The sequence below is a fragment of the Lycorma delicatula genome, chromosome 7 (genome assembly GCF_047948215.1).
Source record: "Lycorma delicatula isolate Av1 chromosome 7, ASM4794821v1, whole genome shotgun sequence".
Lineage (NCBI taxonomy): Eukaryota > Metazoa > Arthropoda > Insecta > Hemiptera > Fulgoridae > Lycorma > Lycorma delicatula.
In genome coordinates this window covers 9443046-9460364 of record NC_134461.1, presented here as the reverse complement: position 1 = coordinate 9460364, position 17319 = coordinate 9443046, and the positions used below count along the sequence as shown (strand labels likewise).

The 17319-nt window shown below is 28.8% G+C and overlaps 1 protein-coding gene and 1 pseudogene across 3 annotated transcripts in view; both read left to right on the top strand.

Annotated features, from left to right (window-relative positions):
- Positions 1-4603: 4603 nt before the first annotated feature.
- On the top strand, positions 4604-5986 carry LOC142327802 (cytochrome c oxidase subunit 1-like; annotated as a pseudogene).
- A 1367-nt stretch (positions 5987-7353) lies between these two features.
- The window catches only part of LOC142328067 (uncharacterized), an 86946-nt gene continuing 76980 nt past the window's right edge, over positions 7354-17319 (top strand). For all 3 annotated transcript variants that reach the window (XR_012757182.1, XR_012757181.1, XM_075371537.1), the window contains exon 1: positions 7354-7494. The gene's annotated coding sequence lies outside the window, so the exon portion shown is untranslated. The remainder of the gene's footprint in view (positions 7495-17319) is intronic.

Sequence of the window (17319 nt, the reverse complement as noted above, 5' to 3'; positions counted from 1 at the left end):
AGAGGTACACTTGCTCATGTTGAATTTGCTTAAGCAAATTAGATGTACTTAAGGAATTAATTAAATTTAAAAATTTTACTATAAAACAGGAAGACGTGATAAATGCAATTGTTGAAAGAATTGATTCATAGGTTCATGAGAATGAATATCTTTTATCAGGTATAAGTCAATCTAATATACTATATTAGGTGTTTCAAAAAGGACTCAACCCTAAAATTAAGAAGGTAGAAGTCACGCATAAATAAATTTTATTTCTCCGTATAATGTCAGTTGGCAACACTGTACTCAAGGTTAGCGCAGCTTGTAACGGTTTAAATGTCCTTCGTCTTATATGCTAGTGCTAAACCAGTATAAACCAGTATTCGTCTCTATTGTGTCAACTACGTCATTTTTCAAGGACAAAAGGACAAAAGTGTGTTTATTATTGCTCGAATAAATCTTACGAAAGAGTGAATAAAATAATATAAAATGATAAATTAAATTTTACATTTTTTTGTCTTTTTTTAACGATATTATTTTATCTGTAAGATAAATATTTTTAAATTTCAACGTTACTTTATGTACTGTAATAATTTAGGAGAATGACAAAACACTCGGAGCTTCCTTATATTATGTCTTGAAATGTTTATAAATTTGGATTATATAAAATTTATTAAAGTCCAAATTTTTCGTATACGTATGCATATTTATACGTATATACAAGTGGAAGATTATATATGATGTTAACTTTGTTTATTGTAGATATTTCCTGTCGCCCTATGTCTCAATTTAGCCATTCTTTTACCTTAATTTATAATATCTCCTTTTCCAAATATTTTATTATTTTCTTCTACGTAAACACACATGATGGGTTACATGATATATTGATGCTCTTGTATAAACATTGAAAAAATGAAATTCTCAAACTTTTTTTTTTCTTTGGTTATATTGTTTTACTTAATTATAAAAAGTGATTGATATTTATGCTGAAATTTTTTATGACTACCGATACTGAAAACAGATGTTTGCTGTAAGATTTTCGTTATTTGTGTATAGCAATAGGAACATATTAAAGTTTAACTGTTATATATAACTAAATTAAAGAAAATCAAATAAAAAAAAAAACCTATCAGACTCAACTGAATTGAACAGTAAAAAATCTTATTGTAAATAAGAATAAACCGAAGTCCGATTCTAGATACACTTTCCAGTACATCTACTTTGTTACGACTTATCTCAATTTATGAGAGTGACGGGCGATATGTACATAATTAAGAGCAAAATTCAAAAAAATTATTAAAAAAAATTACTATTAAATCCAAATTCAGATTTAATCAAATTAAAAAATCAAAAAACAAAAATTAATGTAACCCATAATAACCTCTTTATAACTGCATCTTGACCTAACATAAATCTTTAAAAAGAAAAAGAAAATAAATTTTCATTACACTCGACGACAGAGATATACAAGAAAAAAAAGGTACAAAAAATCGTGGAATATCATTTAAATTACAGGTTCCACTAAAAAGATTTAAAAACCGCCAGATCTATTAAATTTCAATTATAAAAAATATACTACCTTAGAAAAAAATTACTAATTAAGAATAACAGGGTATCTAATCCCGGTTTAAATTCAAATTTACATAGAAAAAAAAAATTTATTGTATAAATTTCACCTAAATACAAAATATTAAAACCAAATAAGACTAAATTCTAAAAAAAATTAACTTGAACCTGAGGAATAACCGCAAATGCTGGCACAACATTTTTTGGTTCTAAAAAATATAACTTAAATTAAAAAATTAAATTAAAAAACCTTAACACTGAAAATAAAAATTCACCATTAAGGATATTTAACCTAACAAAAATTTACATGCGTTATAAATTTAAAGCCAAATTTTAAAACAAAAATCAAATTTTTTTAAAAACTATATTTAAAGGGGACCTTAACTCCAAAATTTTAAACAACAAATTACATTCAAAAAAGGATCTCCTCCCTCGAGCAAACATAACTTCAAGCTACCCCTAACTGAAGTTAAATAAAATTATAGCTTAAACCAGTCAATAAAATCAAAAGCTAATAATTTAAGAAAAAGAAATATTAAATAAAGCTACCCTAACATTATCTAATTTAAATAAAAAAACAGTAGTTAAAATAAATAAAAGTAAACTTAAAAGTTGATATCTAAAAGCCACACAAATATAAGATAAAGCTACCCCTAACATTATCATAATTTTCTATAAAAAAAAAAAACAATGGTTCAAAATATATGAAAGTAAACTTAAACAACAATAATCTTAACATCACAAATAACAATAGTATAATAATAAATTTGTTTTTAAAGAACCAAAATAAATACTTAAATAAAACATATGTAATTATTTTACTAAACTAAAACTTAAGATAGGAATTAAACCATGAGGATTTTTTTTTTTTTTTTAATTATATATTTTTAAATACACTTATCATAATATAATTATATTCCTTAGGTTTTTTAAACTTTAAAATTTATTTGAATGAATAAAATTATTTTTAATAAAATCCTATTTAATTTAATTAAAAGTTGATTTTAATTAAATTCTTATAAAATAAGTATTTAATTAAAATTAAAATTTAATATCTTATTGATGCATTTAATTAAATAATTTATTTTAGATGATTATCTTTACAAAAACTATTTTACATTAAACTAAAAATCTATATTATATTAAAATCTTTATTTAAATATAAGAGGTTATCTATTATATAATAAATTTTTTAATTTATATAACACTTATGAATTAAAATATTATACTTAATAAGATTAAATATTAAAGGGTGAAATAGATATATTTAAATAAATATATTACTATATATAATATATATATTATAATATAACTATCTTTTTTCTTTTTTGTAACATAATAATTAATCAATTGAATGGTATAATATAAATATCTTATTATAACGAAAAAATTTATGTTTAAAAATTAAACTCAAAAATTGCAAAAAAATTAAATAAGCAAATAATGTACCGCATAAAAAAAATGATATATAAAAAAAAAGGAAAAAAAAAACAATGGATTTTTATACTCAAGCAAGATGCCTGATTAAAGGATTACTTTGATGAAGTAAATTAAGTGAAACCTCACTCATGCTAAATTGTAAAATCCAGAATTAAACTGAAACTGAAGAAATCAAAATTCTTAATGCATCACACATCCTTTTACAAAAAGATAAGCTAAATTAAGCTTATGGGTTCATACTCCATCGATGAATAAATTCTCTTTTTAATTAAAATAAATTTATCAAAAACAATATTTATCACAACAATAACCGTAAGAATTATCATAACAATATCCTCCAACAGAATAATATTCTCATGAATATCTATAGAATTTAATTTCTTTTCTACCCCTTTTAAAAAAAAGAAATAAAATAAATGAACAATCTATAAAATATTTAATTCAAAGAATATCCTCATCAATTATAATAACCTCAATAATTATTAATGCTATCATTAACTGCCTCATTAATGAAAGAATTTTAATAAAAATAGGTATAATCCCATTCCACCTATGAGTACCAAGAATCATGCAAATAATAAGATGAGAAATATGTATTATAATAACTATACAAAAAATCATTCCCACAATTATTGCAACCCAAATAACCAGAATTAAACTAATAATAACATCAATAATTACGGCACCAATCTCAGGAATAAAACAAACATCGCTAAAAAAATTAATAGCATACTCATCAATCTCAAATTCACCAGTAATAATCTTTTCATTAATAATTTCAAAACAACAATTTACTCTTCTATTAATTATATACACCATAATCAACTTAACTATAATAAACACGTTCAAAAAAAATAATATCAATTTTTTAAACCAAATCAATACTCAAACAAATTTAACAAAAACATCCCTAATAATTTCATCATTATCAATAAGAGGATTTTTAATAAAATGAATAATTATAAAATCAACAATTTGTATAGCACCAACAATTCCATTAATTATACTAATTTCATCAATTATATCAACATACATATACTTAAACATAATAATCCCTACAATAACCAAATCAAATAAATAAAAAATAATAAAAAAAAATCAACTATCCCGATTATCCTAAATTTAATAGGAATTCCAATAATAATAATTTTTAAATTAAACTAAAAAGAAGGATTTAAGTTAAAAAAACTATTAACCTTCAAAGTTAAAATTATTATTATAAATAAGCCTTAGCAAGTAATGCACCTCTATATTTGCAATATAGAATCATAATTGAATACAAGACAAATAATGAGAGGTTTAAAACCTTAAATAAATTTACAATCTATCGCCTAAATCAGCCATCCCATTCTCAATGAATAAATGAATATTTTCAACAAATCATAAAGATATCGGAACTCTTTATTTTATTTTTGGGCTCTGAGCTAGACTACTTGGAACAATAAGAATAATTATCCGATTAGAACTAATACAACCAGGATCGATAATTAAAAATGACCAAATTTATAATACCATCGTAACATCACACGCATTCATTATAATTTTCTTTATGGTTATACCAATTATAATTGGAGGATTTGGAAACTGACTAGTCCCTATTATAATCGGTGGACCAGACATGGCATTCCCACGAATAAATAACATAAGATTTTGATTACTACCACCATCAATTACACTTTTAATTGCAAGATCAATCGTAGGGTCAGGATCAGGAACAGGATGAACTGTTTACCCTCCTCTCAGCCCAAATTGCACATTCAGGACCTTCAGTAGACCTAAATATTTTTTCTCTTCACATTGCGGGATTAAGATCAATCATAGGAGAAATTAATTTTATTTCGACAACAATAAATATACGACCAAAAGGAATAACTATAGAAAAAATACCCCTTTTCTGTTGATCAGTCCTAATTACAGCAGTTTTACTGCTAGTATCATTACCAGTATTAGCCGGAGCAATCGCAATACTATTAACAGATCGAAACTTTAATACTTCATTTTTTGACCCCGCAGGAGGGGGAGACCCAATTTTATATCAACACTTATTTTGATTCTTTGGACATCCAGAAGTATATATTTTAATTCTACCAGGATTCGGATTAATCTCCCACATTATTACTAACGAAAGAGGAAAAATAATAACATTCGGTCATCTAGGAATAATTTATGCGATATTAGCAATTGGTATTTTAGGATTTATTGTATGAGCACACCACATATTTACTGTAGGTATAGATATTGACACACGAGCATACTTCACCTCTGCAACTATAATTATTGCAGTACCAACAGGAATTAAAATCTTTAGATGAATGGCCACTATACAAGGAATAACAAAAAAAAAATCACCGCAAATAATTTGATCTATAGGATTTGTATTCCTATTCACTATCGGAGGATTAACAGGAGTAATTCTAGCCAACTCTTCTTAAATTGATGTAATTTTACACGATACATACTATGTTGTAGCCCATTTTCATTACGTATTATCAATAGGAGCAGTATTCGCCATTATAGCAAGAATCATTCACTGATTTCCACTAATAACAGGTATAAGAATAAATAAAAAATGATTAAAAATTCAATTTTCAACCATATTTTTAGGAGTAAACCTAACATTCTTCCCGCAACACTTTTTAGGCGTAGCGGGAATACCACGACGATATTCAGATTACCCAGACGATTACATGACATGAAACACAATTTCATCCGTGGGATCATTAATTTCAATAATCAGAATTATAATATTCATATTCATCATACGAGAAGCCATAGCATTTAAACGAATTACAATCTTTAAAAACAATAAATCATCCTCAATTGAATGATTTTCAATTACACCACCCCCTGAACACTCTTTTAATGAACTACCACTAGTATCTAAGCCATTCTAAGAGTGGCAGAAAATTGCCATGAACTTAAAATTCATTAATAAATTTAAAAAATTTCCTTAGAAATATCATCATGAATAAAATTTAACATAATAAATAGAGCCAGACCAATTATAGAACAACTATTAAATTTCCACGATCACACTATAATAATTCTATTATCTATTACAGTAACAGTAACATTCTTACAGTAATTCTTCTCAGTAATATTCTTTACAACAGACAAACAAATATCGTTTGCATTAAATAAATTCGCTTATTCTATAAATTGTTTGTTATCCATCAATATTAAAATTACGAGTATATTGTGAATCTTCTGTTAATCCGCATTTCAGATAATAAGTAATTTGAAACTTAATTTTACTATTACTTAAGCGGTAAAGAAATTTATCAAAACTTTTGGTAATGCTACATATATTTATATGTGATTGTACGTTTAATAACGCGGGTCAAAAAGGAATAAAAACTTGTACCTGTAGTGTCATAAATGTCGGAATTTTTATTCATCAAAAGAGCGTTTCAATGAGTCTCTTTTGCTCTGCCTATATTCACCAACAATATTTCCGCCCTTGCCTTTTTCAATGCTTGCATTCCAATCTCCCTACTATTATTATATTTTCATCCTGTATTATGTATTTAATCGCTTTGTATATTTCTTTGTATACACATTCTACCTCATCATCATCATCATGGGCACTTGTAGGCATGTAGACGTTAACAATCGTCGGCTTTTGTTTTGATTTAATCCTTATTGCAACTATTCCATCGCCGTGCATTCCCGATCGTTCATTTTCAAAAAAATATGTGATGAACGTATCGTATACGAATCGGCGGATTGCGTATATAAGGAACGAAATCGGAGAAGCGAAATTGAAGCGCTTACAATTGAACCGCCGTTTTAACTTGGTCGATTCAACTACACGCGCCCGCACACAAACCATTGAAGACTGTTAGGCTCTGTAAAATGGCGGAACAAGCAGCACAGAGGCACCGACCACCATTAAGTCAAGTAATTTCTTTTTGATAATATGTAAATTAATTTTAATATGTACTTCATTTTTATTTAAGATATTTACTTATAAAAGGATGTGGATCCAATTACACTTCAGCAATCGGTTTGTTGAGCTGAAATCGGACCTTACATAATTTTACGCTTATAAATTTATTTAATTATTTTTTGTTTATAATTTTGCATGGATTTTAATCTAAGCTTATTTTCTAAAATTACAATAAAATGCGCTACATTCAGCTGCGAGTTCAACGTCATTATTTACAAATAATATTATATCGATTTATAACCGCGAGAGTGTTCATAACTTAACATAATAGGCATATATATTTCATGAAAGTATAAAGCTTAGGATAATACCAGAAACAGCTAAACCTGATTTGAACTTTAGTTTTAAGAAGCCATCATTATCCAGTTTGTTCGCTGTTACAGTGGTTTTCTTTGCGGTTCTTCAGCATTTCTATCCACCGGTGCCAAGTCTATATCTTGGTGTACTGTTAGTTCATAAAAGCGCTGATCGATTGCATTCTAATAACGAATTAGAAGAAAGAATACGAATCAACCTGGCTATTATCATGGGCTGCACCATCGCATGGCAATAAAATTAAGGTAATTTATACTACTATTGTATTTTGTGAGAGGCGGCAGTGGACTGAAACATAATGGTATGTCAGTAAACTATAATTTTTGTATAAGAAGTTTTATAATCGATAAAATACGTTATCTCTGGGTATCTTAGTCTCAAAATCAAGTTTATGTACAGTACTTTATGTGTGGCCCGCCACATAACAAAAAATGTTTAATATTTTTAATTTTTACGACTACATATTTTTACACGTTTACAATTTTAACGTGTGATTTTTTAAAAAGAAAATGTTTTATTAACTGATGATGAAGGAAACCTTGAAAGCGCTATTATGAAATAACAATAAGCAAAAGTAGAAGCATTATTGAATTCTGTACTCTTGTTAGTAAAATATTTTTATAATTTTATCTTTGACATGATTAGTATAGAGAGGAATATAGCAAATGCAATAACAAAAGAATTGATTTTGCTAAGTTAATATATATATATATATATACATAAATTAAATGAAAGAATAAAATATTTCAGTCTCTACTGAGATTATCTCCATAAAACTGACTTTTACCATTATGTTTCCAAGTATTTTATTAGTAATATTTACTTAATATGTTTTCTTTTTCTTAAAAAGTAAACTATAATATTGTAATAACGGTTTACATTTTTATTACATTACTAGTCAGTCCCTCCGTGAGGGCGGTGTCTCGTAATGGGTTATTAGGTGGCTAAAATAAAGTGAAATTATTGAATACCTCTTGTCATTTTTTTTTTTTTTGAATGATGAATATTGATTTAACGAAAGTTAGATAGAAATTTTAACTGTAGAATAATGTACTAACGAATAGGGATTTTCGCGGTAGTGAACGGTACATTCTGGTTCTTTTTTCTAATTGTAGTTTATTATTTTTTGAAGAAAAACAATCGCGTAAATAAAAAAATTGATGTGGGCACCATACGACTTCCTTGTACGCCTATTAAATTACATACACATTTTAAATTGAAAAGTTGATAAAATTTTTTTTCATTAATAACTTCTGATATGTTTTCTTATTTTTTATTTTGTTGTTATTGAATTATTATTTATCGTAATCTTTTGTTTGCGATCAGAGGTTAATCGTTAATAAATCAGTATATTTAAATTAAAAAAAGATATTAATTCTGATTTGAACCGATGTGGTTTCTCCTAACATCCAAATATTTCATTAATTAAAACTTTATTTGGCTTTAACTCTGGAAACGATGAAAATAAGTACCGTTTATGACGTATCGTTGAAAAGTTCTCGACGAGGGCTTATCACTGCAGTAAGAAAAAGTCCAAAATCCGATTCCTTTATGTCAAGAAAGTAATACTACACTTAACAAATATAAAAATTAATTTGAAGTTAAAAATACACCGTACAATACTCGTTCGGCAGGGAAAAATGCTTATACCGCATTCTTTTCAAAATTAACCGTTTCAAACGTCAATTTTTGTATTACGCCAGTGTATTTTCTAACAAAGTCCCCGACCGTTTTAACGTCCTAATAATATATAGTAATATAATCAAACAAATAGACGAACGGGAGAAACACAATCTAAATTTTAAAATACAAAACCGAAACGCAAAAATAACCCACACTAATAACAATTAATTTAACGTATTATTATAACGAATAATATACAACAAAATACATTTAAAAAACCTACATATATAAAACTGAATATCTAGTGAATTCAGTTGTCTTATCGTACGTTATCTTACAATGTATTTCTTTTAATTTCTGCAAAATGTATTTTATTTTATACGATTTCAATGTAAACTTAAGTGATTTTACATTTTAGTTTAATGTATATTTCTCAACTTAATTTCCGAATTTTAATTTTTATGTTTTTTAGATTATATATCACGATACAAAAATCTTGTATTTTTATTTAGTTAATTATTGTTTTTAACCTTTTCTGATCATGCAGCCATTAAACTGGATATGTACGGTGTCAGTTTTAAAACGCTGTTACAAAATCATTTTATATATCTTTGTCGGTTATTCTGTTTTATATTCACAAAGGAATCGGTTTTATTACACACAATTTGAACGATGTAAAATGTTTTATTTAGACTAGAAAGAATATGACCATTTTTCTCTCAGAAATCTGCTTGTGTGTGTGTGTGTGTGTGTGTGTGTGACTTGTGCATTATAATTACTATGAGGGTTAGGGATTTATTAAATAGCTCTTACTAGCAACATACCGAAAAAACATATCCTGCACACACAAAAAAAACGAAGGAATTTGTGATCATAAATACGTCCCTTTTATTTGATGTCTATAAATATATTTTCCGACAAACGATATCGGTAAACATGTAACGCATGTTTTTTTTGCCAATATGAATAGCCTTTTGAGTGGCGGGAATATTTATAAAACGTAGTTTTCTGAATCTTCTTTCATTTATACTAAGATATATTACTAATCTATTTAACAAAAACATTTCAATAACTATTTAGCATAACCCTTTTTTTTCTGTGTATTATTTTTTAAATGCTTTTATTCAGAGTTATCAGTTAAGAAATGTATCTTCGCCGGTGATATCACTATCGACTAGTAGTTCCATTCTCCTTACCTCTGCTGGTGGTAGTGATATCATCGGTGAAGAAACATCTTAACTGGCAGAGTAATATCAAGATTGAGCTACTCAAACCTTGATGACAATTTTCTGAGAATTAAAAATGCCCCTGAATTCAGATTAGAGTATATACTTTAATGGAATAATAGCATCAACCAGGAAATAAAGCAGTTTCTATTGTCTTCCTTACTGAGCTGAATATTTTGTGTGTATCACCAAAACACCATTTGCCAAACCCGCTAAAATGTAGATGATATTCCTAGAAGTTCTAGAACTGAAACATTCTTTCATCAGAAGGACCGACTATATTATGAACATCATTAAAAACAAAGAAAGCATCTTTAATTAATGCTTATAATTCCTCAGTCGGTTTCACATATCACAGTTACAAGAAATACAGATTCAGATACCAGAAAATTACAATTTAATGTTTCCTTTTTTTACTGAAAACAAAAAGAGAAGAGATAAGAAAATTTATTATACATTTGTATTTGGAGGAGGGGACACAGATTATGATATATACTGATTAATATAATTCAGTTATACTGAAGAGTGATAAAATTGAATGATATTAATACATAGCATGTTATACCAAATTTTACACATTTTTAATTTATAATCTAATGTTAAGAGTTGCTTTTATACAATTTAATTAATCAGTTAACTTCTAAAAACAAATTATATTCCAAAATAAAACTAATGTTGTAGTTTTTGGTCTTATTAATAACTGCATATATTACAGGTTTTTTTTTATTAACAGGAATAGATAATTATTTATGTTTAGTTTAGTTTGAGTTATTACAAGAAAAGGATTTTTTTTATTTCAGAATTTTTGATTTCAAGCCAGATCAAAGTCTCAATTCAAGGTTTTTTCAATAGATAAAAAACTTCTGATACATATATATATATACAACCTTTTTGTATGTATGTAAAACTACTGACATTTTAAGAAATAAGTTTAAAATATGTATTATAAATATTCAAGAATTTACCAGTCTGTTTTTAAATTTTATCTATGGTATGGAAAAGTATATGAGCATACACACACACACACACACACACACACACACACACACACACACACACACACACACACACACACACACACACACACGTACACGTGTATATATATCGTGTATATATATATATATGTGCAGGTAAAATGGACACAAAAGAAATTTACGTCATTGTTTTACAATATAATTGATTTTAATTATTAAAATATTTATTTATTTATTAATAGAAAATTGTTTTAATTTATATAACTTAACTAAGGTCAAGCAGAAGAGGGTTAGTGAAGTTCTGTAGTAATCCAGTATTATGGGTTTTTATACTTTTAATATCTATAATATATCGGAGTAAAACTCAGTTCAAAAACAAAATTCTTCCTCGATTGAAAAAAGTCTATTTTATCATATTTTTTTACAGCAGTTAAAGCGCATCTCTCTGTGGGTGAGATAAGTTGTGTAGAGTATGCAAGAGGACAAAAGTTTCGAATATTGCGTCCGGGTGTACGTAACTGTATTTTGTTTTCCGTAGGATTACACCCGTGTAATGCTTTATGAAAAAAACAGTAAATCAAAGTATTCTCTTCGACATACAAGAGACGGTAAATTATGTAGTAATTGAAGCTGTTGTTTTCCAAGTTGGTGAAGTTTAAATTTGTGAGTCGGCCTAGATAGAAAGTTGTTCTGAATGGATTCAATTTTAATCGATGTATAGTCTCTTCGAGAATTCCAGGTTGAGGTGGAATATTCAAGCCGGCTTTGAACAAGTGACTTGAAGAGTAAGACACAAGTTCGAGGATCAACAAAAGGTCTCGCAATCCATTTCAACAGACCAAGATTTCTCTTCGCTCGGCTCACAATCATGTCTGCGTGTTAAGAAAGGTATAGCTTGGAGTCAAGGAGTATGCCTAGATCGGTGACGGAGTTCACAGTATTAATGGGAAGAGAGTTTATTGTATAATTATACCAAGCGATGTTAGTTTTTCGGGAGAACGGAATATGTTTAATTTTTGAGAAATTTAGCCGCATGTGATTTCTCATTGCCCACTGGTAAATACGGTTAATATTGTGTTGTAACATTAGGTGATCATGTAAGCTTTTAATCTGAAGAAATAATTTAAGGTCATCGGCATACATACTCAGACCAACAGAGACGGATTCAGTAATATCATTTATAAAAAGTAGAAACAGCAACGGTCCAAGGTTGGAACTCTGTGGAACTCCAGAGATTGCAGAGAATTCTCTTTGGGAACTGCATCCAGCATACCTAACAGCAAAAGTTCTGTTATTCAAGTATGAAGAGATCCACTTGACAAGACGCTCACTGAACCCAAATTCAGCCAACTTTTTTGGAGCAGGTAATGGGGCATTTTGTCAAATGCTTTTTGAAAATCAAAATAGATAGCATCCACCTGACCTTGAGATTCAACAACAGGACCGATTTTATCAAGGAAACAATTGAGGTTTGTGGTTGTGGAACGGGATTGCATGAAGCCGTGTTTGGAAGCTGAGATTTTATGTTTGATGTTTTGAGATATATGAGATGTTAGGATCGATTCAAACATTTTAGAAAAGAAGGATAGGACAGAAATAGGGCGGAAATTAGGAATAAGGGGGACACCAGGTTTGGGAATTGGAGTAACGATCGCCTTTTTCCATAGGCTGGGGAAGGTACCTGATTTCAAGCTCTAGTTGCACAATGAGGCCAGAATAGGAGCGATCACGCTGCTGACGCCTTTAATAATAAATGGTGGTATGCCATCAGGTCCACTGGCTTCCTTGATTAATTCCGTTAATGGTGGTTAATACTAATTCGACGCTTACATAGGGTATATCAAGCTCAGCACAGTTCATCCGATCTTTGGACGTTGAAGAGGTATCCGCTCTTACATCCTCTGGAAAAGTCTGAAACACAGATTGAAAGTACTCCCCAAAACGAGTACATACCACACGAGAGGTTCTAGTTCATTATTGATCAGAGGTGCAACTACTCTTTCTTGGTTAGATCTGTGTTGTGAGACGTATTTCCAAAACCTTGAAGGCTTAAACGTTAGATCGCTTTCGATGAAGCTTGCGTGGTTATAATTATCCCTAGAAACCATAAGTTTAACTTTCTTTCGTAGCTCTGAAAACGAGCGATAGTCAGAAGTAAGTCTCGTTAATTTAAATCGTCGATGTGCTACTTTTTTCTTCTTAATCGGCGCTATAAGTTCGGCTGAAAACCAGAACGGAAACTTAGGAGATCGACGACGAGTGATAGGAACATTCTTGGCTACAGCTTTACTGAACACCTGACGAAAATTCGTCACAGCTTCGTCTAGGTTAGGACACAGAAGAACATTGCCCCGATCTGCGTTCGTCACATTTTAAAGAAAGATTTAAAGTCTCCCTTTCTGAAATTATACGTGGGACGATTTGTAACATGATCGTGAATGAACGAAGAGTCATGTAAGATTATTGAGAACCGAGGATGATGTTTATCCGGGTACACAACACCGTCCGAAGAAAGAGTTGACACAGTTACATTCGTCAATACAAGATCTAGGCTAGTTCCTTGTGCAAAGTTATGGTTATAAAAACGTAGGTTCAAAAAATCTACTAGATTGAAGATGCGGTTAGATCGACATTTAGAATAGTAATTGCAACCGGAAAGAAAAGTGCGATCATTCCAGACCACACCCCGGGGGTAATGAAGTCACCAGTTATTATTATGTCGTATTTTACGGAATCTATTTGTAAAATTAAATCATTAAAATAGTGTTCTACAACAGATGGGTGCACAGATTGTGGAAAATAATAAACACCGAGTATTAGGTTTTTAGACGCAGTTCTTGGTACCTCGATCCAGACCGATTTGGCAGTCATCTCCATATCCTTGCGTCGAACACATTTAATATAGTTTTTAACAGCGATTAAAGTGCCTCCGCCACGGTCAGCGACGGAAGATTCATAGTTTCTGTCTGAACGAAACACTTTATATGATTCCGGGAAGAAGTTTACATTACTATGAACGTCCGATAGCCAAGTTTCCGTCAGTGCAATGGAGTCGTAATCAGAATCTGTAAAAGCTGCGTAAATCTTGGAAGACTTAGTACGTAGACCGCGAACATTTTGATACAGTATAGACATCTTAGCCATTAGTATTAGTATTACCATCCTTCCCTGGTGAATTTGTATTTGTTTTATTTTTCAAGAGCCCAAAAAAGGTGGAAATTAAAATACCTTCTGGCCAAATACTAGCATCGTTTATTTTATTAAATCTATTCGGTAGAAGAGAGAGAGTGTGTCTACGAGCGAATGTGTTATATGATGTCTATAATAGACGCAAAAATTATTTTACTATTTAATTTAATTGTATTTTTAAGGGCTCCTTTTCGCATTTTGTTACAGATATATTTATTGATCGGTCAACTTATACTGTACTTTTTAATGTTTGCGGTAGCGTTATATAATAAAATAATAACTAAGGTAATAAATTAATAGTTCAATTTAAAATATTTAATTAATCTATCCGTATACAACCTACCGATTAAAAAAAAAAAAAAAAAAAAAAAAAAAAAAAAAAAATGTGGCATATTTTATTGTAGTGTTTCTAATTCTGGTGTATATTATTATATTGTTTTTTGGGATAATATTTAGATTTCAAATAAAATAAAAAACAAACGTGTAATATTAAATCGATTTTATTACGAGACCGGTAAAGGATTTTGATATTTCAAGGAACGATTTATTTAGGTTCAACGGCACAAAACAATCGCGTATTAGTTAAACAATCTGTAACCTATGAATTCGTTTCAAAATCAAAAGGCAAATTTATAAATTGACTACGTATATTTCGATAAATGGATTTGCGTTAGTGTAATTTGATACGATAACGGCATTTTGAGTATAAGTAAACAAATTTCAAATTCTTCTACCTTTTTATTATTTTTTCAAAATTAGACGTTCATAATTAAAATTAATAATTATTAATTTTAATTAAAGATTAAAAAACAGATCACAAACTATAAAAGTTAGCTCTTATTCCGACTAATGAATATACAAGGATATTTTCACTAAACAATAATACTTACGCGATAAAAAGCAAACTTACTGTATTAGCGATAAAAATGGTAATTAAAAATTATTATGGCATATACTGGAAACAGTGTTCATAATTTCCAAAATAATGGATCGTATTTGTTTTCCGATTTAATAATTCAAAAGGATATCTCGATGCTGTGTGACACGACTGAGTGTCGTCAGTAGGAGGAAATCGTACGAATCAATAAATTAAATTAATACATACATTTACGTAATAAATATTTTCTTAATAAATAAAATCAAAATATTTCGTATACTCTACTTACATTATTAAAGTCGTGTTTTGCCTGATATCCATTTATACAATTTTATTTGTTACTTATTAAAACATTTCATCACAAAACTTTGTTTCACCGCAGTATATCGCATTAATGAAGGAAATACGCTAATGAAAATTAAACATATTAAAAAAAACTTATTATTAAAAACTTAAAATTCTTATTTTACTTCATTTTAAATACATAAATTTTAATTTAATTAATTAAAGGCTGTTACAAAAAAAAAAGAAAAAGATTAATTTTAAAATTAATATTAATGATTTATCTTTGCTAACTATATACAACTTAATTCTAGTTCTCTCTCTTTAGACAGCATTACGGGCTGATGAAAAAAAAACTTTTACGATGACTAATATTTTCATGCCTTACCCTCTAATCGACATGAACAGCGGCACGTACACACCATTTGTTAAGTGTTTTTCTATAGTATCACTTGTCCTTGAAAGCATTACAAATAATAGCGTCTGTCTTTTTGTTTTAAACTATTGTCAGTTTTAACTGAATTCTTTTTTTTTTAGCACAAGCGGCAGTGTAATTATATTAGACTATAACATATATGTTAACGTTTTATGGTTGTCATCAATTCCTTTATAGATATACGTAACTCTTGTACGAACAAATACAAAAAATATTTCAATAAATAAAACTTTTTTTTCAGGCTTAATAGGGAATATAGAATGAGAAATTAAATAGATTCCTGTCTTCACGAAAACACGAATATATATTTTATATACTGATATACCGATTCAAAATGTTTATAATGATCGCCAAATGGTTATCTAATTAATAAACATCATTACTTTCATAGTAAATATTACTCTTAATTAGTAATATTATTGTGTTGAACATATTTTACATACATCACAGTCATTGATGTATGTATGTGATGTATGATGTTGCCAATGTGTTGTGTTTACCTTCAAACCGTTTGTAATCTTTGCGACGAATCTTACATGCGTAATAATGTAATAATAATATTGAATACGTAATAAATAATTTGATCAAACCGAGTAATAAACCCACCGGGTCGATCTAGTGGTGTACGCGTCTTCCCAAGTAAGCCGACTTGGAAGTCGAGAGTTCGAGCGTTCAAATACTAGTAATGGCAGTTAGTTACTTTTATACGGATTTAAATACTAGATCGTGGATACCGGTGTTTTTTGGTGGTTGGATTCGATTAACCACACTTCTCAGGAAAGGTTGAGAACTGAGACTGTACAAGACTACACTTCATTTAAATTCATACATATCATCCTCTGAAGTAATACCTGAACGGTAATTCCCGGAGGCTAAATACGAAAAAGAAAAAAACTACGTAATAAATAATTTGAACATCTGCCCGAATATTTGTACATCTGAGAAACGTACAATTCACAGAGCTAAACACTGTCGAAACAATTTTACCGAATGCATTTACGGAATTACTCTTGCACTTCTCACCGATAAATTTATCGACGATGATAAGACAACACTCGTCGATAACTTCTTATCTTGGTTCTTATCTGTACTATAAAAGTGTACAGAAAAACAGAACGGGAACGGAATATCATTTCATCTGTAAGCACACAACGCACACATTGTTAAAGTTATTTCACGATTGGGTGCATTACATTTTACTTTGGTAATAAAGATGAAGATGATTTTGAGGCCGTTTCTTGAAAGAAAATTACGAACATTCTTACTATCAAGATTGAACATTCTAGTTTTTAAGGTATTTTTATTTATTGTAATACTTCATTTGTGCTAGATTTTAAAAAAAATCAGTTGATTAAAGCGAAAGTTTTTATGATAAATAAATTTAATAAAACAAATTTCTTATAGTAACAAATGCTTTAATAAAATAAAATAAATAAATAATTAAATAGTTCAAGAGTTAATGA